Source organism: Lithobates pipiens, unplaced genomic scaffold (genome assembly GCF_037356315.1).
Source record: "Lithobates pipiens isolate NorthernLeopardFrog02 unplaced genomic scaffold, aLitPip1_a1.2 Scaffold_22, whole genome shotgun sequence".
NCBI classification, from domain to species: domain Eukaryota; kingdom Metazoa; phylum Chordata; class Amphibia; order Anura; family Ranidae; genus Lithobates; species Lithobates pipiens.
In genome coordinates, this window is record NW_027507784.1 from 88,517,889 (window position 1) to 88,543,312 (window position 25,424).

The following is a 25,424-nucleotide window of genomic DNA, read 5'->3' on the forward strand; positions in this document are numbered from 1 at the left end:
CCCAGCATCAATAGACACTCCAGCACATCCCAGCATCCCTCGGCTTATACATTCAGTGCTGGAGCTGCCAGAACTGCGTTTCCCAGTGTTCCTGCTGGAAATAAAACCCTGACTAGTCCCATCAATCCACTGCATAATGGAGATGAACAAAGGCAGACATGCTGTATTTGAAGTTCAACTTCCGGGACAACCATGGGTCCCTCCATAGATTAAAAATAAAAATAAAGTAGATATGAAGAGGCAGAAAGTATTATTATTCACAGGATGACCAGATGAAAATAAAGACTAAAGAAAACAGAAAAATAAATGCAGCCATCCTATCTAAATTGCAATATAGAATCTCATTTTCTGGGTCCATGTTTGAAGATATTTTGGACAATTAGCGGTGTAGCTTTACAGATGAAAGATCCTCTTTACATGCTGAAGATCCACTTTAATGCTGTCTGATTAATTTTGCCAAGCCTGACAACCTCAGAATCTTACATAAAAAAATAAAAAATAAATAAAAAGTCATAATAGCAAAAAAAAGACAGCAAAGAGAGACACTTACCCTCCTGTCACGTTTACAGCAATCAAAGGGCAGAAAACGGTTTCCAGAGATCACCGGCAAAAGAACGGAAACTTTTTGGTAACTGTTTTGTAAACAAAGTTTGGAATGTAAAATGTAGCGCCTCCTGGTGGTCAGGATTACAGACTCAAGCCATAGTACACTCCTCGTCTGAGCGGGGTCTCTCTATTTGTAGCTCTACGTAGTTCCTGAAAGTTGAATATAGAGACGTGTTATAAAATGTAACTGGAGGACACAGATAGGATACATGTGAGATCTAATGACCCCACCTCCACCCTGTATCTTTCCTTTAAACACAGCCACCTTCTGTGGCACTCAGCCCATAGTAAAGGCTAATCTCAAATACAGATAATTCCAGCGTGTTAGGCCGATAATCTACAGTGGTTAAGCAGTTTGTAAAGCCCCTCAGTCTTCTGCTGATCTCCCCGAGTCTGGTTGTCATATGAATGTGTCCTCCTGTCCCGTGTAGATGATGCTTAGACCACGGTTTCTGGTTGTCCTATGAATGTGTCCCCTTATCCTGTATATGTCACTCTCAGTTCTCCCCGTGTCTGGTTGCATATAAAATGTATCCTGTCAGAGGCGCAACTAGAACCTTTAGGGCCCCCCGTGCAAGAAACCATGAAGAGCCTCCAACCGGAGCACTTCTCACTGATCCCGGAGCCCTTTACTCCCATTGTGGAACCCATTATTACAGTCCCGCGGCAGGCCACCTTCCTGCCATCCTGGGGACCCCCCACGGTGGCAGAAGGCCAAAGCCTTATTTGCACCCCCCCCCCCCCAAAAAAAAAGAAGCCCCAGCCGCCACTGGTAGGTCTATTTTAACATGGAAAAGACAGAATAAAAATATACAGAAAAACGCATTTCAAAAAAAGTTGAATTGATTTGCATTTTAATGAGCGACATAAGTATTAGACCCCATCGCAAAACATGACTTAGTACTTGGTGGCAAAACCCTTGTTGGCAATCACAGAGGTCAGACGTTTCTTGTAGTTGGCCACCAGGTTTTCACACATCTCAGGAGGGATTTTCCCCCACTCCTCTTTGCAGATCCTCTCCAAGTCATTAAAGAGGAAGTAAACCCTGATGGGTTTACTTCCTCTTTTTTTCCCTGCAAAGGTAAAGCATAATGGACTACTATGCATCGCATAGTAGCTCATTATGTGTCACTTACCTGACACAGGAGCCAGCGAAGTCGCCGCTGTCCCCTGTAGTCCGCCGCATCCATGTTGCTTGTGGCGTCTCGCAGCTCCGACGAATCACAGCGGCGCAACCGCGATGACGTCACTCCCGCGCATGCGCACGGGAGTCGCGCCTCGCAGCTCCGCCGCTGTCATACGGCGAAGCCGCGATGACGTCACTCCCGCGCATGCGCACGGGAGTCGACAAATTTGGCAAATCCATTCTTGGATTTGCCGCATTTAGTGCGCCTGCGCGCCGCTGTCTACAGCGCATGCGCCGTAGACAGCGGTGCCCATTTTCGGGCAAATATCTCCTAAACCATATAGGTTTAGGAGATATTGCTTGGACCTACAGGTAAGCCTTAATCTAGGCTTACCTATAGGTCCAAGTTGTTTGGAAGGGTTTACTTCCTCTTTAAGGTATCGAGGCTGACGTTTGGTAACTCAAACCTTCAGCTCCCTCCACATATTTTCTATGGAATTAAAGCGGGAGTCCACCGGGACTCCGCGTTTTTTTTTTTTTTTTTTAAAAGCCAGCAGCTACAAATACTGCAGCTGCTGACTTTTAAAATAGTGACACTTACCTGTCCAGCGCGCCCGCGATGTCGGCACCCGAAGCCGATCTCTAGGTCGCCTGTCGGGTCCTGCCGCCGCCATCTTGGGTATGGGAATCAGGCAATGGAGCCTTTCGGCTTCATTTCCCGGTTCCCTACTGCGCATGCGCGAATCGCGCTGCGCAATAAGGACGCTCCCCGCTGCCTCTGGGATCTGTGTGTTTCCCAGCAGGCAGCGGGGCACTTGCGGGAAGGGGCGGGCACTTGCGGAAAGGGGCGTAAGTTATACCCCTTTCCGCAGAGAGCTATCCCGGAAGTGGGTGCAGTTACCTGGATTATCCAGGTAACTGCACCCCCCTCCCCCCTGAAAGGTGCCGATTGTGGCACCGGAGGGGGGGGAGGGTTCCGATGAGCGGAAGGTCCACTTTAGGGTGGACCTCCGCTTTAAGGTCTGGAGACTGGCTAGGCCACTCCAGGAGCTTAAAGTGGGATGCCCCCTAAAAAAAAAAAAAAAAAAAAAGTCAGCAGCTACAAATACTGCATCTGCTGACTTTTAATAAATCGGACACTTACCTGTCCCAGGGTCCAGCACTGCGGGGGGGACGAAGCCCCCCCCCCTCATTCCCCGCTCTGCTAGTGGTGCCGTCATTCTTACTGTGAAGCCACAGCCGGGCACCCACTGCGCATGCACGAGCGGTGCAGGGCGCCGTGATATGCCGCGCAGTCATCTGGGACCGTTGACAGGTCCCAGATGACTGTGCGGCACGAGGGAGAGTGATGTCACCAGCCCGGGCATTGAAGAAGGCAGACTACGAGGGACCCCCTAGCAACAGGCATTTAGAGGTGATAAAAAAAATATATATATATATTTTTCTAATTCTTTTATTTATTTATTTTTTTTAAAGAATTTTTAACTATTTTTTATTTTTTGGTGGCAACACCACTTTAATGTGCTTCTTGAGCCACTCCTTTGTTGCCTTGGCCATGTGTTTTGTGTCATTGTTGTGCTGGAATACCCATCCATGACCCATTTTCAATGCCCTGGATGAGGGATTTGACGGTACATGGCCCCCGTCCATCGTCCCTTTGATGCAATGAAGTTGTCCTGTCCCCTTAGCAGAAAAACACCCCCAAAGCATAATGTTTCCACCTCCATGTTTGACAGTGGGGATGGTGTTCTTGTGGTCATAGGCAGCATTCCTCCTCCTCCAAACACGGAGTTTAGTTGATGCCAGAGAGCTAGATTTTGGTCTTATCTGACCACAACACTTTCACCCAGTTCTTCTCTGAATCATTCAGATGTTCATTAGCTAACTTCAGTTGGGTCATACATGTACTTTCTTGAGCAGAGGGACCTTATGGACACTGCGGGATTTCAGTCCTTCACAGCTTACCAATTGTTTTATTGGTGTCTATGGCCCCAGCTGCTTTGAGATCATTGGCAAGATTCTCCCGTGTAGTTCTGGGCTGATTCCTCGCCGTTCTCATGATCACTAAAACTCCACGAGGTGAGATCTTGCATGGAGCCCCCGACTGAGGGAGATGGACAGTTATTTTGTGTTTCTTCCATTTGCGAATACTCACACCTACTGTTGTCTCCCTCTCACCAAGCTGCTAGGTGATTGTCTTGTAGCCCATTCCAGTCTTGTGTAGTTCTACAATCTTGTCCCTGACATCCTTGGACAGCTCTTTGGTCTTGGCCATGGTGGAGAGATTGGAATCAGATGGATTGATTCCTTCTGTGGACAGATGTCTTTTATACAGGTAACAAGCTGAGATTAGGAGCACTCACTTTAAGAGAGTGCTTCAAATCTCAGTTTATTACATGTAAAGAAGACACCTGGGAGCCAGAAATCTTGCTGATTGATAGGGATCAAATACTTATTTCATTCATTGAAATGCAAATCAATTTATAACTTTTTTTTCCTGGATATTTTTGTTATTATTCTGTTTCTCGCTGTTAAAATAAACCTACCATGAAAATTATAGACTGATCATTTCTTTGTTAGTGAGCAAATGTAAAAAATCAGCAGGGAATCAAATAATTTACCACCCTCCCCCACTGCATGTCATCAGGGCTGCTATTATAAATTCTGTACAGCCTACCTAAAAAAGATCTCTCCCCCCCCCCCCCCCCCTCGAAAATATCAAAACGATATTTTCACAAAAAATAAATAAATAAATAAACCCACCACTAAAAATCATTATTAGCAGACACAGTCATAACTTACAAAATCCCTGCGAAATCGAAAGGATAAAACTGATAAAGCTATGTGTGTGAATGAGGTCTTGGGGGTTATTCACATAGGGGCTGTTCAGGATGGACATTTACTGGCCCCTTCCTTTAGTGAATGAACACAGTAAGTGATCAATCACTCGCTGGGGGTTATTTACAAAAGATAAATCCACTTTGCACTGCAAGTGCCCTTGGAAGTGCAGTCGCTCTAAATCTAAGTGGTAGATCAGAAAGGAGGGGAAGTTCTGCGGATTTTATCATCCAATCATGTGCAAACTAAAATGCTGTTTTTTATTTTCCTTGCATGTCCCCATCAGATCTACAGCGACTTTACTTTCAAGAGCACTTTCAGTGCAAAGTGGATTTTCCTTTAGTAAATAACCCCCACTGTGTTCATTCATAACGGAAGCATAGTAAACGGTTTTTACACCAGAACAATCCCTTTATTAACCTTAAAGGGACCTGCTTATTCTGATCCACTGGTGAGACAGGGGTCAGATTGTGAGGTGAGTGGCCAGAGCACACTGGTAGGGGCAAACTTGCACTTTTTGAGATTTATTTTTGCACTAGTTGGTGGAGCAAGTTGAGAATTGTTTGATTATTGTGGATATCAGTGGTGGCACTAGGGGGTGGCTTTTGGGGCTATAGCCCAGAACCTGGGGCCCTGAGTCTCTTTAGGTGTCCCCAAGGGGAGGGGGGCTCTCTCTGAGGACCCTGATTTTAAGGGGGAGGCTCTCTAGGGACCCCATTTTTAAGGGGGAGGCTCTTTGGGAACCCTGATTTAAGGGGAAAGCTCTGGGAACCCTGATATAAGGGGGGACTCTCTGGGGACCCCGATTTTAAGGGGGGACTCTGGGGACCCCGATGCAGGGGGGAGGCTCTCTGGGGATATATACACACACACACACACACACACACACACACGTATGCCCACCCAAGAGTACGACTGTCTTTACTGCGCTGCTATGGGCTCTAGCCCCAAATCTTTTGTAGACCTAGCAACGCTCCTGGTGGAGTTTTCTTGATTTTTTTGGATTGGTTTAATAATGTTTTAATACTCCGTTTATTCACTGGTAGCGCACAAATGGGTTTGATTTATGTTAACATGAAGTGTAGTGAGCACACTTTTTTTTTCAGTGTCACCCCATGTATCCCCCTCCCTGGCCAACTGCAGCAGCTGTAAGAATATGTAATTGATCTTCACATAATGTACGCCAGACACAAGGACAGTCAGCGGAAGAGCTGTCAACATAGATATACACTACAAGACAGCAGTGCTTAACATGTTACTAAACCCAGGACCCTGCATTCACTATATCTGGTCTCCCACAGTACACAGAACATGGAACTGCAATTCTTTTATTAAATATAAACTGCTAAATACCTTTTCTCATCAGCAGTATATAGCAGTCTTGTGACTTCTATCAGTGTCTGGTCAAAGCTTGTAAGAGGAGTTTTCAATTCTCCTCTGACTGTCATAGGCTGCAGGACACCTGACCCTCTGTCTGGACAGTGCCGATTGGCCCGGTGCTGCTCACATCAGAGATGTGATGTCAGGGGAGGCAGGTGAGGCAGGGCTTCACCTGCCATTAACATAAGAGCTTCGAGGGTCGTAACTCGGCAGAATAAAATCGTGGTCGTTGCAACTTTTTATGTCACGCAGTATTTGCATAGCAATTTTTTTTGTTAACACTTTTTTTTTGGGGGGGGGGGGGGGGGACTGTTCATGAATAAAAAAAAAAAAAAAAAAACCCACACTACTAACGTTAGCCCCATTTTTGTATACTATGAAAGATGATGTTACGTTGAGTAAATATAGATACCCAACAACATGTCACACTTTAAAATTGCGTAGACTTGTGGAATGGCGCCAAACTTCAGTACCTAAAAATCTCCATAGGAGACGTTTTAATTTTTTTTTGCAGGTTACATGTTTAGAGTTACAGGGGAGGTCTAGTGCTATAATTATTGCTCTCGCTCTAACGATCACAGCGTTTGTAACCTGTGTGTATCTGGCTCTGATACTAGTCAGTGCCTCACCAGCCACTGACCTCACCGCAAGTCCCTGGATCACATAGACTCTCCTAAAAGAAAAAAAAAACACCTCCCTAGCAATTCACACCAAACTGAGCCTGTGCAGAGCAAATCCAAAGGCTCTGTCTGATCAGGAGATGGTTTGGGGACTGTGGAAGAAGGAGAGGATCAGAGAAGACCGGATCAGTGTTTGTTTGTTTTTGTTTTTTAACACAATGCAGAGAATTAACCCTTTAGGCTTGACAATGAGTATAACAAGCATGCTTTACTGCATATACAGACTTATTTTACTGTTGTGGGTTTAGTAACATTTTAACATACAAGATATAACTGTAGCAGCAATAATAATAATAATAATAACAAACAATAAAAAATAAACTACTAGGGAGCAGTGCTTTGAAAACAAGGTATAGCTTTTGTAATAATATAATAATAAATAATAATAATATTTTATATGATGACAAAAGGATTGATACTCTTGCACACAATTCCTCTATAAACCCAACACAAACTTCTATATACTCAAAACGTCTTTTGTAGAACTACAAATCCCAGCAGTCCCATCAGGTTTTAGCAGAGGAGACAATCTGGGATTTGTGACCACATTCGGCAGACCAGCTTCAGGTCAGTCTGTAGAAGAAGTTTGAAGGGCAGTAAATCTACAAGGCCAGCTGAGCAGTGACAGCTGAGAATATTCTGCTTATTACACAGAGGGGGGATCAGTGACCAGCAATGTTCCTGGGGGCCCTTCTGTATTGGAAAGGTTATAGTTTAGCAGCCTCCCTAATGGGGGCCCCTCCCTCCAACCCCGGGGCCCATAGCCTCTGCATGGGCTGCTATGGCTATTGTTACCCTACCATGTCCTGTCTATATGACCAGCTCTTCCCATGTCTGCCTGGTGACATCATTCTGTCTTCTACTTGTATTGATGATGTCTGTATGAGATAGATAGACACATAACACGCACACATATGTATGTCTGTTCTATACAGGTTGATGTCCATGTATATGTCCTATAAATGGTGCTGTTCATGTGTCTGCTATGTGAATAGCCTATGTCTGTATGTCTTTTGCAGACATAGGAGAATATGATGTCCCTGTGTCTGTCCAGTGTATTACAGTCTGCTTTAGTTGTCTTGTCTGTATGTCTGAACAGAACTCCCCATGTATGTCTGGTCATCCTATTCCTCTATGTCTGACTAGGTTACATGTGCTGATAACCCCAATTTCTGTCTGTCCATCCCATGTAAAGGTGTGTGTCTGTCCGTCCGTCCCATGTAGTGGTATGTGTCTGTCCGTCCGTCCCATGTAGTGGTATGTGTCTGTCCGTCCGTCCCATGTAGTGGTATGTGTCTGTCCGTCCGTCCCATGTAGTGGTATGTGTCTGTCCGTCCGTCCCATGTAGTGGTATGTGTCTGTCCGTCCGTCCCATGTAGTGGTATGTGTCTGTCCGTCCGTCCCATGTAGTGGTATGTGTCTGTCCGTCCGTCCCATGTAGTGGTATGTGTCTGTCCGTCCGTCCCATGTAGTGGTATGTGTCTGTCCGTCCGTCCCATGTAGTGGTATGTGTCTGTCCGTCCCATGTAGTGGTATGTGTCTGTCCGTCCCATGTAGTGGTATGTGTCTGTCCGTCCCATGTAGTGGTGTGTGTCTGTCTGTCTGTCCCATGTAGTGGTATGTGTCTGTCTATCCCATGTAGTGGTCTGTCTGTCTGTCCCATGTAGTGGTCTGTCTGTCTGTCCCATGTAGTGGTCTGTCTGTCCCATGTAGTGGTCTGTCTGTCCCATGTAGTGGTCTGTCTGTCCCATGTAGTGGTCTGTCTGTCCCATGTAGTGGTCTGTCTGTCCGTTCCATGTAGTGGTCTGTCTGTCCCATGTAGTGGTCTGTCTGTCCGTTCCATGTAGTGGTCTGTCTGTCCGTTCCATGTAGTGGTCTGTCTGTCCGTTCCATGTAGTGGTCTGTCTGTCTGTCTGTCCCATGTAGTGGTCTGTCTGTCTGTCTGTCCCATGTAGTGGTCTGTCTGTCTGTCCCATGTAGTGGTCTGTCTGTCTGTCTGTCCCATGTAGTGGTCTGTCTGTCTGTCCCATGTAGTGGTATGTCTGTCTGTCTGTCTGTCTTGTGCCCTCCTGCCCCTCGATCCTGTCTTGCCATGTAATGACGTCACCCAGGGCCCCTCGTACTCACCGGGCTCCTCGCTGCTCTCTGGCTCTTCTCTCTCCCGGACGGTTTATCAGCTCTGCTGTGATGTCACCGTCAGCTGAGAAGAAAGGTCCAGAATATACCAGGAGAGCCTATCTACACCGCGACCAATCAGACGAACCCAGCCGTCCCAGGCAGCAGGCCGATTGGACTAGACCGGAGGGGGGCGGGGCGTGGGCTGACAGTGCCGCACACTGCAGAGTTGTTGTGCGGAGTGTGTGGGAGGAGCCGGGGCGTGGTCAGCCTTGTGATACATTCCACCTGGGATACACACAGTGCAGGGAGAGGAGAGAGAGAGAGAGAAATGTTACATGGAGAGTGCGAGAGGATACATTGTATTCCCATCACATCCCACCTATCAGCGTGACCGGAAACATTGCACATCACCCTTCATCCATTTATTACAATTTAAATTTAGTGCACATTTTATTTTATGTGCAACGCATGGATCAAGATTAACCACTTGTCGGCTGGAAGATTTACCCCCTTTCATGACCAGGCCATTTTTTAGGATATGGCACGGTCGTGCGAAGCTGTACCCAAATAATATTGACGTCCCCCCCACACACAAATAGAGCTTCCTTTTGGTGGTATTTGATCACCTCTGCTGTTTTTATTTTCTTGTGCTATTATCAATAAATGCCATCAATTAAAAAGCCAATAAAAATTAAAAAAAAATCGAATTTCTTCATCAATTTAGGCCAATATGTATTCTGCTACATATTTTTGATAAAAAAAAAAAAGCAAAAGTTATCGCCGTCTGAAGCCCAATACACACTATCAAATTTTCTGCTGATTTATTCCTTCAGATTTACCAAAACCATGTAGTGCAAAGAACTGCCTAATTGCATACAAATTGAAATGCCTAAGGTTTGAACTCATATTATTTGGTTTTGGTAAATCTGAAGGGAAAAAATCTGCAGAAAATCTGAGTATGTGTATGGGGCTTAAGAGCGGCAAGCAGGGCCACCATCAGGGGGGGTACAACCAATACAACTGTAAGGGGCCCACCCAGGCCAGAAGAAGGCAGGACAGGTGAAGGGGAGCCATGTTGTGCTCTATAGAAACAATCTGCCAGCTTCTGCTGCTCTCTGTGCCATTGAGCTCAGACACCGAGCTCCCTACTGCCACCTCTGGCTACTATGTGCATGTGCACCCCTCGTGTGAGCTGGCTGTACTGTGCTCCTCTGTGTCAGCAAGATGTCAGCTTTGTGAAAACGCGCTGGGACCAGGTAGGGACATTTCCTTTACAAGTAGGGGCTGCGAAGGAAAGAGAGGGGGGCTGTTTGTGTACAGGGAGGGCCAGAGGCTTGTGCGTTTACAGATTTGTGTATGTGTGGGACTGACATATATACAGCGCAGAGGAGCCACTTTTCCATTGTATATATATATATATATATATATATATATATACAGTATATTGTATACAGTATATGGTCAGCAATCATTTAAAGCGTTTTTTAACCTAAAAAAAAGAAAATATTGATCATGTTCCCTTAAAGCATGTTATACAGTACAGTGCTTGTGCTGTGTCATTTGGCCTCTTCTGTCACCTAAAAAACCTGGGTGATCCCACCTGGTTCTGCCCTCCCCTCTGTAAACTGACTATGGTGTATCATGGCAGCTGAACCCTGACATCGTGGTCAGTTTAGGTGCCTCCATCATTAGTAGCTCTCCTCTCTGCCTCTGTGCTCTCTCTCCCCTACCTCCCTGCCTGTCTGCTCCTGTGTCAGTGACCGCCCCCTCCCCTCCTGCTGCTGAAGTTTCATTCAGGCTGTGTTCACACCTATGCAAATTGGATGCAGGTCTCCCTGCATCCAATTCGCATATCAGGAGAATGTGACCAGCTCTCTATGACACTGGGGCGTTGACACTGGGGTGGCATGGGAGGCAGTTTTCAGGCACTTTACATGCACTATTTCTAGCGCTAAAACACCTGAAAAGCGCCCCAGAGTGAAAGGGGTCTTAAAGTAAAGCCTCAGTTAGCCTGATGGTGGAAATCAAAGATAGATGATCATTTGCCTTTACACCTTTATATTGTTCCCTAAAGAGGAAATCCTCTTAAGGCTTGGTTCACACCTATTAAGGCCTCTTTCACACGGGGCGGATCAGTAATGATCCGCCCCGTGAAGATCCGCTCGCTCAGCGGGGATCGCTCCGTTGTCCCCGCTGAGCCGGCGGCGGACAGGGCGGTCTCCGCACACTGTGCAGGGACCACCCTGTCAGATCTCTGTTCTCCTCTATGGGGATCGGACGAGCACGGACCGTCTGTCCGTGTTCGTCCGATCCGCTCTGCAGACGGATACAAAAATAGGATTTTCCTCCGTCTGCAGAATCGGACAGTTGCGGAGGCGGACGAAATCGGGTGTCTGCGGATGCTCATCCGCAGACACCCGCTATCCCATAGGGATGAATGTATGCCCGTATTTCATCCGCAAACGGATGGATGAAATACGGACATACCAACCGCATGTGTGAAAGGGGCCTAAGACGGTCCGTGCTCGTCCGATCCCCATAGAGGAGAACGGAGATCTGACAGGGCGGTCCCTGCACAGTGTGCGGAGACCGCCCTGTCCGCCGCCGGCTCACCGGGGACAACGGAGCGATCCCCGCTGAGCGAGCGGATCTTCACGGGGTGGATCATTACTGATCCACCCCGTGTGAAAGAGGCCTTAGTTTGCTTTTTATTTGTTTCTGCAGTGCTTTTTGCATTTTTTACACACTTTTTTGTGCATTTTTGATGCGTTTTGCATTTTATATGCTTTTTTTTTTGCCCAATGTATTGTAGGGTAGATTAAAAAATGCAAAATGCAAATAATGCAAAAACACAAAAACGACATGCTTCTCTGCAGCTTTCCATTTATGTCTATTTAACCAATAACACACAGTTTTGCTATTAAAAAAGTTCCTGATCCTTTCCAAAAATACAGCGGCTGAAAAAAGCACAGATGTGAACGAGTCACATAGGAAACAATGGGGGTTATTTAGGAAAGCAAAATCCACTTTGCACTGCAAGTGCCTTTGGAAGTGCAGTCGCTCTAAATCTAAAGGGTAGATCTGAAATGAGGGGAAGCTCTGCTGATTTTATCATCCAATCATGTGCAAGCTAAAATGCTGTTTTTTATTTTCCTTGCATGCCCCCCTCGGATCTACAGCGACTTTACTTTCAAGTGCACTTGCAGTTCAAAGTGGATTTTGCTTTAGTAAATAACCCCCAATGTGAAATGGACTATAATGCATTTCTGCAAAAAGCAATAAGAAACACATAGTTGTGAACCAAGCCTTAAGCGGTAATAAACCCAAAAACAAACATTTATTTTATTGCCGTTTACCAATTCTTAGATGTGTTGGCTGCATTTGTTTTCTTTGGCTTTCTTCTGTTTTCATCTGGGGATCCAGCCAGCAATTCTGTTGCTCTTTAAAAGCACAAACTCTCCAACAGAATGTATCAGTTTACATGAATGAGACAAACCATTTAACACTGACAGGGGTGCTTACAATGATTTATCCCAAAAGGAAAAAAAACTGTTTGCTGTAACTGAATATAAAGTGTGAGCTGGAATTCAGCTTAAATTTCTTAGTGTATGTAAATCTGCTAATACGTTTCACACTACTCCTCCCCCTAGACTGATAATGCCGCTGTCTGCTGTGCCTCATGTTCTCATTCCTCCAAAGTTGTGTCCCACTAATTAAGGAGGTGTGATACTGGCAAAATCACTCGGAGAAAACAGAGGGAAGAAGCCAAAGAAAAGAAAATGAATGCAGCCACCACATCTAATGATTGGTAAGCTGCAATGTAGTATTACATTTTTGGTTTTGGGTTTAATATCACTTTAGAGTGTTATTAAACCGAGGATCCTGCATTCACTATATCTGGTCTCCCACAGTACACAGAACATGGAAATGCAATTATTTTTGTAAATATAAACTGCTAAATACGAAAATTTCATTCTCCTCTGACTGTCCTGTTAGGTTGCATGACCCCTGACCGTCTGTCTGGACAGTGCTGATTGGCCCTGTGCTGATAAAATGCACCTACAAAAAAAAAATCTCTAGCAATGCACATCAAACTGAGTATGTGCAGAGTGCCTCCTAGGGCTCTTTTCTATCAGCAGATGGATTGGGGGCAGTGGAAGAAGGGGAGGATCAGAGAAGGCAGGATCAAACAGCCTTTTTACACAATGCAGAGGGTTCGCCCAGTAGGTTCCACAGTGAGTATAACAAGCATGCTTTACTGCATATACAGACCAATTTTACCTTTGTGGGTTTATTATTACTTTAAATTGTGGTTTGCACTAGACTAGAGTGTAAGCTCTTCTCAACCAGGGTTCTGTAGAACACTAAGGTTTCATTGAAGTGTAATTCACCTTTTCAGAAAAATGTGAACTAACTCCATACACCCTCCCCCACTCAGGTCCATGCTGTACTTACCTCCATGGGTGTGTAGTGGTTCAGGGATTTGAAACCCCTGTTCTTCTCTATCTTCTTTTTGCAGTGCTTCCGGGAAGGATCAGAGCAATTCTGATTGGTCAGCACCAGCCCAGAGCATCACTCTCATCCACCCTGGAAATGCTGCAGAAAGAGGTAGGAGAAGAGCGGGGATTGTATATTTATTAGATAGTTTAAAAGGAGAATTGGGAGCCCATTTGGCTACTGAAAGTGTGCATACCAGAGAAAGCTATTTTCCTGACTGTCATGCTAATCCTCTTGTTTCAATACCTTGATTTAAGGTATTTAGACCTACAACAAATCTGCTGTCAAGGATGCCTAATTGTCCTTATTCACATAATAGGCACCTACATTTTAACCTTTCATATACCATCTGGCAATTAAAATCTGAAAATGTAAAAATGATTAGTTGCTCTGAACCATGAAAATTTTATTTTGTTTCTGTTGAGTTGTGTTACATAAGAAACATAAACATAGTGTTGAATTTTGTACTTTTCCTGAATTCTAATAAAGCACAAAATCACAATAACAATAAAAATACATAAAGCAATATTTATTTCATAAAAATAGATTTTATTTCAGTATAATTATGCAGTCATTTAATACTCTTCTCCCTCCTCTTCACCCTCTCCTTCAACGCTGTCAGTGGCAACCTCTTCATAATCCTTCTCCAAGGCGGCCATGTCCTCCCGAGCCTCAGAGAACTCTCCTTCCTCCATACCCTCACCCACGTACCAGTGCACAAAGGCACGCTTGGCATACATCAGATCAAACTTGTGGTCCAGGCGAGCCCAGGCCTCAGCAATGGCTGTGGTGTTGCTCAACATGCACACGGCTCGCTGCACCTTAGCCAGGTCTCCACCAGGAACCACAGTTGGTGGCTGGTAGTTGATACCAACTTTGAATCCTGTTGGGCACCAGTCCACAAACTGGATGGTGCGTTTGGTCTTAATGGTGGCAATAGCAGCATTGACATCTTTGGGCACCACATCACCACGGTACAGCAGGCAGCAAGCCATGTATTTACCGTGTCTGGGGTCACATTTCACCATCTGGTTGGCTGGCTCAAAGCAAGCGTTGGTGATCTCAGACACAGAGAGTTGCTCATGGTAAGCTTTCTCTGCAGAGATTACAGGAGCATAGGTGGCCAGCGGGAAGTGGATACGGGGGTAGGGCACCAGGTTGGTCTGGAACTCTGTCAAATCCACATTCAGAGCTCCATCAAACCTAAGGGAGGCGGTGATGGAAGACACAATCTGACCAATCAGACGGTTAAGGTTGGTGTAGGTTGGGCGCTCAATGTCCAGGTTTCTGCGGCAGATGTCATAAATGGCTTCGTTGTCCACCATGAAAGCACAGTCTGAGTGCTCCAGGGTAGTGTGGGTGGTGAGGATGGCGTTGTAGGGCTCAACCACAGCTGTGGAGATCTGAGGAGCTGGGTAGATGGCGAATTCCAGCTTGGACTTCTTTCCATAGTCAACAGACAGACGTTCCATCAAGAGGGAGGTGAAACCAGAGCCAGTGCCACCACCGAAACTGTGGAAGATGAGGAATCCCTGGAGACCGGTGCACTGGTCAGCCTGAGAAAAAGCAAAAAACACTGGGCTCGATAACTTTTCTCCAAAGATAATGCTTATAGTATTGATACTCTTGATTATCATGTTATGTTCACCTATCTAATAATATATAGTTTCTGACTCTGTCTGTCATTAATAATAAGAGAAGGATGCAAGGCCACTTCAACACACAAGAAGGGCCAGGCAATAATCATATCGGTGGGTCTACATTCATATAAACAAGAGTACAAAGAAGAGCAGAGAGGTGCAAGCCTAGCTCTCTGCCTCCTCTGTACACAGACATGTGTTACAAGAGAATAGCACAAAATTTGTAGAAATATACTTTTTATCAAATTCTAATGCTTTTAAAATTTTAGAGGAAAATGTATCAGGTGACTAATTATGGCTGAGGACTTTTTAGAGATGTCCCTACACTATGGATGAAATAATTGACCTTTGCTATTTTTATCTTCTAGAACAGTGTTCTCCAAACTGCGTCCCAGTGGTCAGATGTGGCCCTTTGCTTGCCTTTATTTAGCCCTTGGGGCACTATTCCTCCCACCGATATGAGAGACTATTCTGCCAGCTGACAGTAGCAATTGGGCATCATTTCTCCCATTGACACCAACAATGGGGCATCATTTCTCCCACTTACACCAACTATGGGGCACTATTATTCCCAATGATACCAACGATAGGACACTGTTCCTCCACCTAATACCAAATGTGATGTTTACTCCCACAGATACCAGGCAAATTTCTGTTGGTCACAGTCCGGCATCCCTAAAGTCTGATGGCCAAAAAAATGGCCATTTGTTTAGAAAGTTTGGAGACCCCTGTCCTAAAACAGTGGTCTCCAAATTGGGGCCCTTTGCTTACCTTTATCCAGCCCCTGAGGCACCTTTCCTCCCACTGATACAATTGTGTGATTGGAGAGGAGTGCCTGATGTATGTCCAAAAAGTCTCAATTGATAAGGGGCATCCTGCAGTACAGAAGGGTTTTTACATTAATGCATAACCACTGTAAACCTTCCAATGGGCACACCTGTTCCAGTGACAACCATCTAAGAAGTGAATTCTCCTTACATGATTAATTTACTGTCACTTCTGGATCGAATAAACTGATGGCAGTTTTAAATATTTTTTACTCCATCCAAAGCTAAAACAAAATTGGGGCTATACACATTAAAGCGGAGTTCCACCCTAAAGTGTAAATTCCGCTCATTGGATTCCTGCCCCCCCCCCCCCCGGGGCCACAATTGCCACCTTTCAGGGGGGAGGGGGGTGCAGCAGATATCTGTATAATCCAGGTATCTGCACCACCTTTCGGGAATAGCTAGCCACAGCTGACCAATTCCCCCCCCCCCCCCCCCCATTGTGATCTGGGAAACACACAGTTCCCAGAACACAACGGGGACCAGGAAAGACGCGTAGCGTGACTCACGCATGCACATTAGGGAACTGGGCAGTGAAGCCGCAACGCTTCAGTTCCTGATTCCCTGACTGAGGATGGCGGCGGGGGCAACTGAGAGACGAGTGATTGCTCGTCATCTGCTGCCGACATTGCGGGCACCCTGGACAGGTGAGTGTCCATTTATTAAAAGTCAGCATTTGCAGTTTTTGTAGCTGCTGACTTTAAATTTTTTTTTTTAAGGTGCAGCTCCGCTTTAAGCTACATTTAACCTTTGACCAAAACCTGAAAGTAGCCCTCAGCACTTACTATTAATTGCATCTTAACTGATTCAAGATAATAAACTATTTAATTTGTTTGAACGAATATTAAAGTCCATTTACAACTATGGCTGTTGGTAACTCTTGTGCAAATAGAAGGCAGAGAGCTATGCTTTCACCCCCCCCCCCCTGCTCCTCTCTGTACTCTTGTCAGCAAAAGAGAAAACCAAGCTGGCCGCCCGACCGCGTCCTGCCAACCGATAACATCATTGGTTGCTAAGGACATGTTGGCAAGGGTACAGAGAAGAGGGGGGAGGGGAGGTGTGGGCATAGCTCTCTGCCTCCTCTGTACACAGGAATTAACTGTGCGCTCTCCCTCTTGTAAATAGCACAACTTACACCTCCTTCTGGCTTTCTTCCCTCTTGGCTGCTGTCTCTACTGCTAGAAAAGGGGGGGGGGGGGCTTAAGGGTTAATTGTGCTATTTGGGGGATTTGTGAGCGGGGGGGGGGGGTTGTGCTAGGAGGGGGGATTTGTGGCGGTTTGTGCTAGGAGGGGGATTTGGGTGTGTGTAGGGGGGGGGGGGGGTATGCTGGGAGGGGGATCTAGGTGGGGTTGTGCTAGGAGGGGAATGAGCAAAGAAGCATGTTCGCTCCGATGCACCTCCTGAATTGTTTGCCATTTTAAAGGGTGCCGCTAAAAAAAAGTTGAAAAACACTGGTATAATCCACATAGATCTAGGTCAGAAGCCACTCACCAGTTTGCGGACCCTGTCCAGCACCAGGTCTATGATCTCTTTGCCGATGGTGTAGTGACCTCGGGCATAGTTGTTGGCAGCATCTTCCTTGCCAGTGATGACTGAGTTGCTCAGGGTGGAAAAGTTGACGGTAGGTTCCTGTCCTCACCTCATCTATAGAAATGTGACGGCAATGGGTCAGAAAGTTGCTATAGGTGACAAAACTTGGCGGGCATCTCACACAACATAACAGGTGACCTACTCACCAATCACAGTGGGCTCCAGGTCCACAAAGACAGCGCGGGGGACGTGTTTTCCAGCCCCGGTTTCACTGAAGAAGGTGTTGAAGGAATCGTCTCCTCCTCCGATGGTTTTGTCACTGGGCATCTGTCCGTCCGGCTGGATGCCATGTTCCAGGCAGTACAGCTCCCAACAGGCATTGCCAATCTGTACACCGGCTTGGCCAACGTGGACTGAGATGCATTCCCTCTGTGTGGGGTAAATGGTATAGGCAGTTAGGATTAGAACATAGCAGTGCAGGCACACACAGGGTCAGGATGTATAGACTGGTAGAGGGCAGGGCACATATGGGAATGTAAAGATCAGCACAGCACAGTAACACATAGGGGGATGTATAGATTGGCAAAGTACAGTCACTCACAGGGATGTACAGACAGGCAGAGTGTATAGTCACACAGTTATGTATAGACTGGTGGAGCACAGTACCATACAGGATGCATATGCATAGATTGGCAAATTGCAGTCACATGCAACATGTATAAGGCATCAGCCATAACCCCGATAGTTCTTTTTTTCTCATGAAAGTAATCAGAGTGGCTAATTACTTGTTGGATCACATTCAGAAGCAGCAGCCAGTGTTTCCCATGGTTTCCCATGGTTTACTTGGCTGGCCATAGAGGTTACCAGAGACTAGATATTCTCTGATAGCCTCTGATCTTGGAGGACTGGAGCGACTTTATGACATCACTTCAAGGCGGAAGTAAACATTTATTTTTTGGATCTTTTGCTTTTAAAGGTAGAGAGATTTGAGGTCTTTTTGACCCCAGATTTCTCCATAAAGAGGACCTATCATCCCTTATTTCTATTACAAGGGATGTTTGCACTCCTTGTAATAGGAATAAAAATGATAAATAAATAAATAAAGGGAAAGAAAAAGTAAAGCTCCACCATCACTCAGTGCTCACGCACAGAAGCAAACGCATACGTAAGTAAACGATGTTTGCACCAAATGTGAGGTATTGCTGCGAATTTTAGAGCAAGAGTAATAAGTCTAGTACTAGGCCTCCTCTGTAACTCTAAACTGATAACCTATAAAAATTAAAAAGTGTTTTAAAGCGTTGCCTATGGTAATTTTTAAGTATCGTAAGTTTGTCGCCATTCCATGAGCATGAACAATTTTAAAGCGTTACTCAGCGTAACATCATCTTTTACATTTTACCAAAATAATGGGTTATATATATTGTGTTATTTTTGCATTAAAATACATTAAAAGGAATTTTTTCCCAAAAACTTGCATTTGAAAAAACACTGCAGAAATATCATGGGACATGAAAAATTGCAACAATCTTCATTTTATTTTCTAGGGTCTCTGTGAAAAAATACATATAATATTTGGGGGTTCTAAGCCATTTTCTATCAAAAATTCTGATTTAAAAAGTGCCAGAAAAGGCCTGGCTGGCAAGTGAGTATAGACTGGTGGAGTGCAATCATGCATAGGGATGTGAAGACAGAGTGCGGTCACACTCAGGAATGTATACATGCACACAGAGGTGTATAGACTGGCAAAGTGCAGTCACAGGTAAGGGGATATAAAAGAATTGTAAATTGCAGTCATGCACAGGGATGTATAGGATGGCAGAGAATCACACATAGAGGGATGTATAGGATGGCAGAGAGTCACTCACACATAGGGGGATGTATAGGATGGCAGAGTGCAGTCACACATAGAGGGGTGTATAGGATGGCAGAGAGTCACACATAGAGGGATGTATAGGATAAGATTGAAGAGGGCAGTCACACATAGAAGGATGTATAGGATAGCTGAGTGCAGTCACACCTAGAGGGGTGTATAGGATGGCAGAGTGCAGTCACACCTAGAGGGGTGTAAAGGATGGCAGAGTGTAGTCACACATAGGGGGATGTATAGGATGCAGAGTGCGGTCACACATAGAAGGATGTATAAGATAAGATAGCAGAGTGCCGTCACACATGGGGGGGGGGGATGTATAGGATTGCAGAGTGCTGTCACACATAGAGGAATGCAGAGGATAAGATAGCAGAGTCTGGTCACACATAGAGGGATGTGCAGGATGGCAGAGTGCGGTCACACATAGAAGGATGTATAGGATGGCAGAGTGCCGTCACACATAGAGGAATGCAGAGGATAAGATAGCAGAGTCTGGTCACACATAGAGGGATGTGCAGGATGGCAGAGTGCGGTCACACATAGAAGGATGTATAGGATGGCAGAGTGCCGTCACACATAGAGGGATGTATAAGGATAAGATAGCAGAGTGTGATCACACATAGAGGATGTATAAGATAAGATAGCAGAGTGTAGTCACACATAGAAAGATGTATAGGAGGGCAGAGTGTGGTCACACATAGAGGAATGTATAGGATAGGAGAGTAGAGTGTAGTCACACATAGAAAGATGTATAGGATTTTAGAGTGCGGTCACACATAGAGGAATGTATAGGATGGCAGAGTGCAGTCGGTCGCTCACCATGATGCTGAATAAAGTTGATCTCTCCGGGTTCCGATGGGTTAGGTGTTCGGTGTGGAGTGGTCACTGTCCCCTCTCTCTCCTCCCCTCCATATATATAGGGGTTGGTGACATCAGCGTCCTTAGTAACAGGAGGGAGGTGGAGGGAGCCTGGGGCAGGTGACACCATTGTGTGTTGTGGAGAGAACACAATCCTGCCTGGGAGTGGCTGCACTCAGCACAACACAACTGTTACCAGGTACAGAGAGTGACCCCCCCGGGGGGCAGAGAGGGGGCACAGCTCATCACATGGAGGGAGATAGGGAGGGAAATGAATGAGGGAAGAGGGCAGATATGGAGGGGAGATTACTGGGAATGTTACATATGTGATGATAAACAGGAAAGAAGAAACAAAATATTTACTGTTACACTTTCTTTGTAACTATTTATTTATAAATATTAAAAATACACTGAGATCACGTCTGTCACTCTGAGCTGTGGACAGAACTAAAGGTATTCCGGTGTCTTGTCAAATAGGGTCCTCCATCAGATGCTGTCCTCTGCGTACTGCGCATGCGCAGTACACAGGAGCACAGATTCCGAAAATTGCCGAGGACGAACGGCGCCTGCGCCGTGAGTCCAGGTTCTATCCCCACTATCCAAGTGGACATAGAGTTAGAATAAAAAAGAGCCGAGCGCAGCGAGGCCGAGCCCGAAGCGTGGCGAGCGAAGCTCGCCCGCGAGGGGCCCTCTAAAATTCTAAACCCTATGTCCGCTTGGATAGTGGGGCTACCTCCTCCACTCACGGCGCAGGCGCCGTTCAGCTTCGGAGATTTTCCGAAGCTTCGTCTGCTCCGTACTGCGCATGCGCAGTACGGAACGGACACATATCGATGGTCGGACTCAATTGGGCAGAACACCGGATTTTAAACTGTTCATTAAAGAGGAAGTAAACCCTTACAAACCACTTTGACCTACAGGTAAGCCTAGATTAAGGCTTACCTGTAGGTCCAAGAAATATCTCCTAAACCTATATGGTTTAGGAGATATTTGCCCGAAAACGGGCACCGCTGTCTACGGCGCATGCGCCGTAGACAGCGGCGCGCAGGCGCACTAAACGCGGCAGTTCCAAGAATGGAGCTGCCGCATTTGTCGACTCCCGTGCGCATGCGCGGGAGTGACGTCATCGCGGCTTCGCCGCTGTCATTCGGCGGAGCTGCGAGACGCCACAAGCAAGATGGATGCGGCGGACTACAGGGGACAGCGGCGACTTCGCTGGCTCCTGTGTCAGGTAAGTGACACATAATGGGCTACTATGCGATGCATAGTAGTCCATTATGCTTTACCTTTGCAGGGAAAAAAAGAGGAAGTAAACTCATCAGGGTTTACTTCCTCTTTAATGCTAGGCACACATTTTCTGTTTTTATTATTATTTTAAAGGGGTTGTAAAGGTAAATGTTTTTTCACCTTAATGCATTCTATGCATTAAGGTGAAAAAACATCTGACACTGCCTGCGCCCCGAGCTCCCCCCGTTTTACTTACCTGACCCCTCGAAAATCCCGCGCTCGCCCCCACCGTCCTCTTCACTGATCAGCCTGGCCGCTGATTGGCTGGAGTGGATGGATGGAAAGCAGCGCAGCCATTGGCTCACGCTGCTGTCAATCACATCCACTGATGCCGAGCGCCGAGAGGCGGGGCCGTGTGATACAGCGAGTGGCTATAGCCGCCGGCTGTATCACGGGAGCGTGCCTGCAGGTGCTTCTCACCATGCGAGGGAGCTCACATGAACGTGAGAAGTATCTGTGGGAGGAAGCAGAGACAGCCGCCAAGGGACCCCAGAAGAGCAGGTTCGGGGCCACTCTGTGCAAAACGAGCTGCACAGTGGAGGTAAGTATAACATGTTTGTTATTTAAAAAAAAAAAAAAAAAATTTTACTTTACAATCCCTTTAAGTTAACTGAAAATTGTGCGGTCGTGTGATGCTGTACCCAAATAAAATTGATGTTCTTTTTTTTTCCACCACAAATAGAGATTTCTTTTGGTGGTATTTTATTTTTATTTTTTGCGCTATTATATATTTATATATATATATATATATATATATATATATATATATATATATATATATATATATATATATATATATATAAAAAAGACCGTCGATTTAAAAAAAAACAAAAAAAACAATATTTTTTACTTTCTGCTATAACACATCCAATAAAAAAATTTAATTTCTTCATATATATTTAGGCCAATATGTATTCTGTTACACATTTTTGATTAATGTTTATAGTGTCTATACAAACTTTGGCATAGATTTTTTTTTACTAGTAATGGCGGCAATCAGCGACTTTTAGCATGACTGCGACATTGCTGCGGAAAAATCGGACACTAACTGACACTTTGTGGAAACCGGTGACACTAATACAGTGGTTAGTGCTAAAAATGTGCACTATCACTGTACTAATGACACTGGCTGGAAAGAAGTTAAACATCAGGGGCGATCAAAGAGTTAAATGTGTTTCTAGGGAGTGCTTGCTAACTTTGTGGGAGGTGCTTGCACTATGGGAAGGCAGAGATCATTGTTCCTGCTTAGCAGAAACACAGGATCACTACCTCCCCTTCTCACAGAACAGCGATCTGTCTTGTTTACATAGGCAGTCCACCTTTCCGTCTCTCCCGGGAACGATCAGTGGGTCCCGGCAGACATCATGTCCAATCACAGCAAGATCGGGTCACCGGCAGCGCGCGTGCGTGCCCCAGCCCCAGAAGTGCAGGATCACGTACAGGTATGTGATCCTGCGCAGAGGAGCTGCTTTGCCATCCTATAGATACAGTATATGGTATACAGTATACAGTCGGTAATCAGTTAAAGTGTTTGCTAACCTAAAAAAAATATATATTGATCCCATTCCCTTAAAGCATGTTATACAGCACAGTGCTTTTGCTGTGTCATTTGGCCCCTTCTATCACCTAAAAAAACCTGGCTGATCCTGCCTGGTTCTGCCCTCCCCCCTGAAAACTGACTATGATGTGTCATGGCTGCTGAGCCCTAACACCATGGTCAGTTTACGTGCCTCCGCCATCCGCAGCTCTCCTGTCCTCCTCTGTGCTGTTTCCCCCCTCCCTCCCTGCCTGTCTGCTCCTGTGTCAGTTACCGCCCCCTCCCCTCCTGCTAATGAAGTTTCATATAATGTTTTATCCCATCCTGTCTGTTGAATAATCCTATGTGCCCTTGTGTTTTATTAAAATTCTTTACCATATCTCAGAGCGCCAATCGCCACTTACATGACTGGCTGCCTCTCTCCTCCCCGCCTCCTCCTCCCCTCCCGACTGACATCAGCGGGGGAATCCTCTGCCCCATCCGCTGCAGCTTTCAGACGGGGAAATGATAGAGCTGGTGAGTCACGTAAACGGCGATCGGTGCTCTGAGATATTTTAAAGAATGGCACAGGCACGGGGCACATAGGATTATTCAACGGACAGGATGGGATAAAGTGGCTTAACAACTACTTTAAAGTGGATGTAAACCCACTCTCATCCTTTCTAAACTACTGCAATATTGGTTATCTAGAAGGATATACATGCCTCCTGCATGTATACTTATCTGTCAAATGTCTCCCCTCTGTCTGCTATGAGACCCGAAAAACTGCAGATTTTGTGGGTGGGTCTGTTTTCCAGGGCTCAGTGGGTGGAGTCGTGATATCAGTAGACTCCCCGCCCACCTCTACACTCCCCTTATCAACATGCATTTTCTCCTGTGTATTTCTTACACTGCACTTCTGCTATGATCTCTAACATCCAATCAAAACCCAGAAAAGTCCCCACATGACTTCAGCATGCCAAATCATGCTGAGGTGTGGAACAGCCAATCCTTGGAGAGCAGCAGAAGAAAGGAGTGGGAGGGAATTAAAAAATAATGCATGTCTCTTAGGCTAGTGCACGAGATATGTAAATCACCTGTCACTCACAGCAAGGAGGAGGATTTGACAAAGTTTTTTTCTGTTTGTGAAGATTTATCTCACTGAACAATAAAAGAGGATTGCTCAGAGCTGGTTGAACTCTTTGTGGCAAGACTGGGCTCAAATGATAGGAAATCTTATACTTTACATTATGACATAAAAAAAAAAAAAAAAAAAAATGTTTTCCGGGTTTACATCCACATATATACATATACATATAAATGTATACAGTGGTGTGAAAAAGTGTTTGCCCCCTTCCTCATTTCCTGTTCCTTTGCATGTTTGTCACACTTAAGTGTTTCGGAACATCAAACCAATTTAAACAATAGTCAAGGACAACACAAAATGCAATTTGTAAATGAAGGTGTTTATTATTAAAGGTGAAAAAAAATCCAAACCATCATGGCCCTGTGTGAAAAAGTGATTGCCCCCCTTGTTAAAACGTACTATAACTGTGGTTGTCCACACCTGAGTTCAATTTCTATAGCCACACCCAGGCCTGATTATTGCCACACCTGTTCACAATCAAGGCATCACTTAAATAGGAGCTGCTTGACACAGTAAGGTCCACCAGAAGATCCTTAAAAGCTACACATCATGCCGAGACCCAAAGAAATTCAGGAACAATTGAGAAAGAAAGTAATTGAGATCTATCAGTCTGGAAAGGGTTATAAAGCCATTTCCAAAGCTTTGGGAATCCAGCGAACCACAGTGAGAGCCATTATCCACAAATGGCGAAGACATGGAACAGTGGTGAACCTTCCCAGGAGTGTCCGGCCGCCCAAAATTACCCCAAGAGCGCAGCGACGACTCATCCAAGAGGTCACAAAAGACCCCACAACAACGTCCAAGGAACTGCAGGCCTCACTTGCCTCAGTTAAGGTCAGCGTTCATGCCTCCACCATCAGGAAAAGACTGGGCAAAAATGGCCTGCATGGCAGAGTTCCAAGGAGAAAACCACTGCTGAGCAAAAAGAACATCAAAGCTCATCTCAATTTCTCCACAACACATCTTGATGATCCCCAAGACTTTTGGGACAACATTCTGTGTACCGATGAGACAAAAGTGGAACTCTTTGGAAGGTGTGTGTCCAAGTATATCTGGCGTAGAAGGGGGAATGAGGAAGGGGGCAAACACTTTTTCACACCACTGTATATGTGTATATATATATATATATATATATATATTTTTTTTTTTGTAAATATGTTTTTTTATCTATAATCTAGTTCTCTGATATAAATGGAAAGTGCTGTGTAAATTGATGGTGTTATATAAGTACCTGTAATAAATAATTAAAAAATAAAATAAATTTCTCACCCCAGCAAGAATGACGTACCCCCAGCTGCCTGCAACCCTCTGATGATGCATCACAGCGCATGTCCTGTAGATTGCCCCGCAGACTCTTGGGACGCATGACATGACTATCCCAGGAAGCAAACTGCCAAAGCATCATCATTAAGGGGGCCAGCAAGGAGCATCAAGGAGCAAATCATAATCAGGGGGCCAGATGTCTCTCTCCCTGGTTCTTGCAGCCTGCCACCTGGTGATGCACCA

At 45.5% G+C, this 25,424-nt stretch overlaps 1 protein-coding gene and 1 pseudogene across 2 annotated transcripts in view; both read right to left on the reverse strand.

Annotated features, from left to right (window-relative positions):
* The window catches only part of DNAJB2 (DnaJ heat shock protein family (Hsp40) member B2), a 62,993-nt gene extending 54,077 nt beyond the window's left edge, over positions 1-8,916 (reverse strand). Inside the window, exons 1-2 of the mRNA XM_077447851.1 lie at positions 8,758-8,916; positions 551-756 (exon numbers count right to left, since the gene is read on the reverse strand). The gene's annotated coding sequence lies outside the window, so the exon portion shown is untranslated. The remainder of the gene's footprint in view (positions 1-550; positions 757-8,757) is intronic.
* Positions 8,917-13,773: 4,857 nt separating this feature from the next.
* LOC143923905 (tubulin alpha-1A chain-like) lies at positions 13,774-20,093 on the reverse strand (annotated as a pseudogene). The gene is made up of 4 exons (XR_013261789.1): positions 19,930-20,093; positions 17,450-17,672; positions 17,205-17,357; positions 13,774-14,801 (listed from the first exon to the last, which is right to left on the reverse strand). The product of XR_013261789.1 is annotated as a tubulin alpha-1A chain-like (transcript).
* Between the last annotated feature and the right edge of the window lie 5,331 nt (positions 20,094-25,424).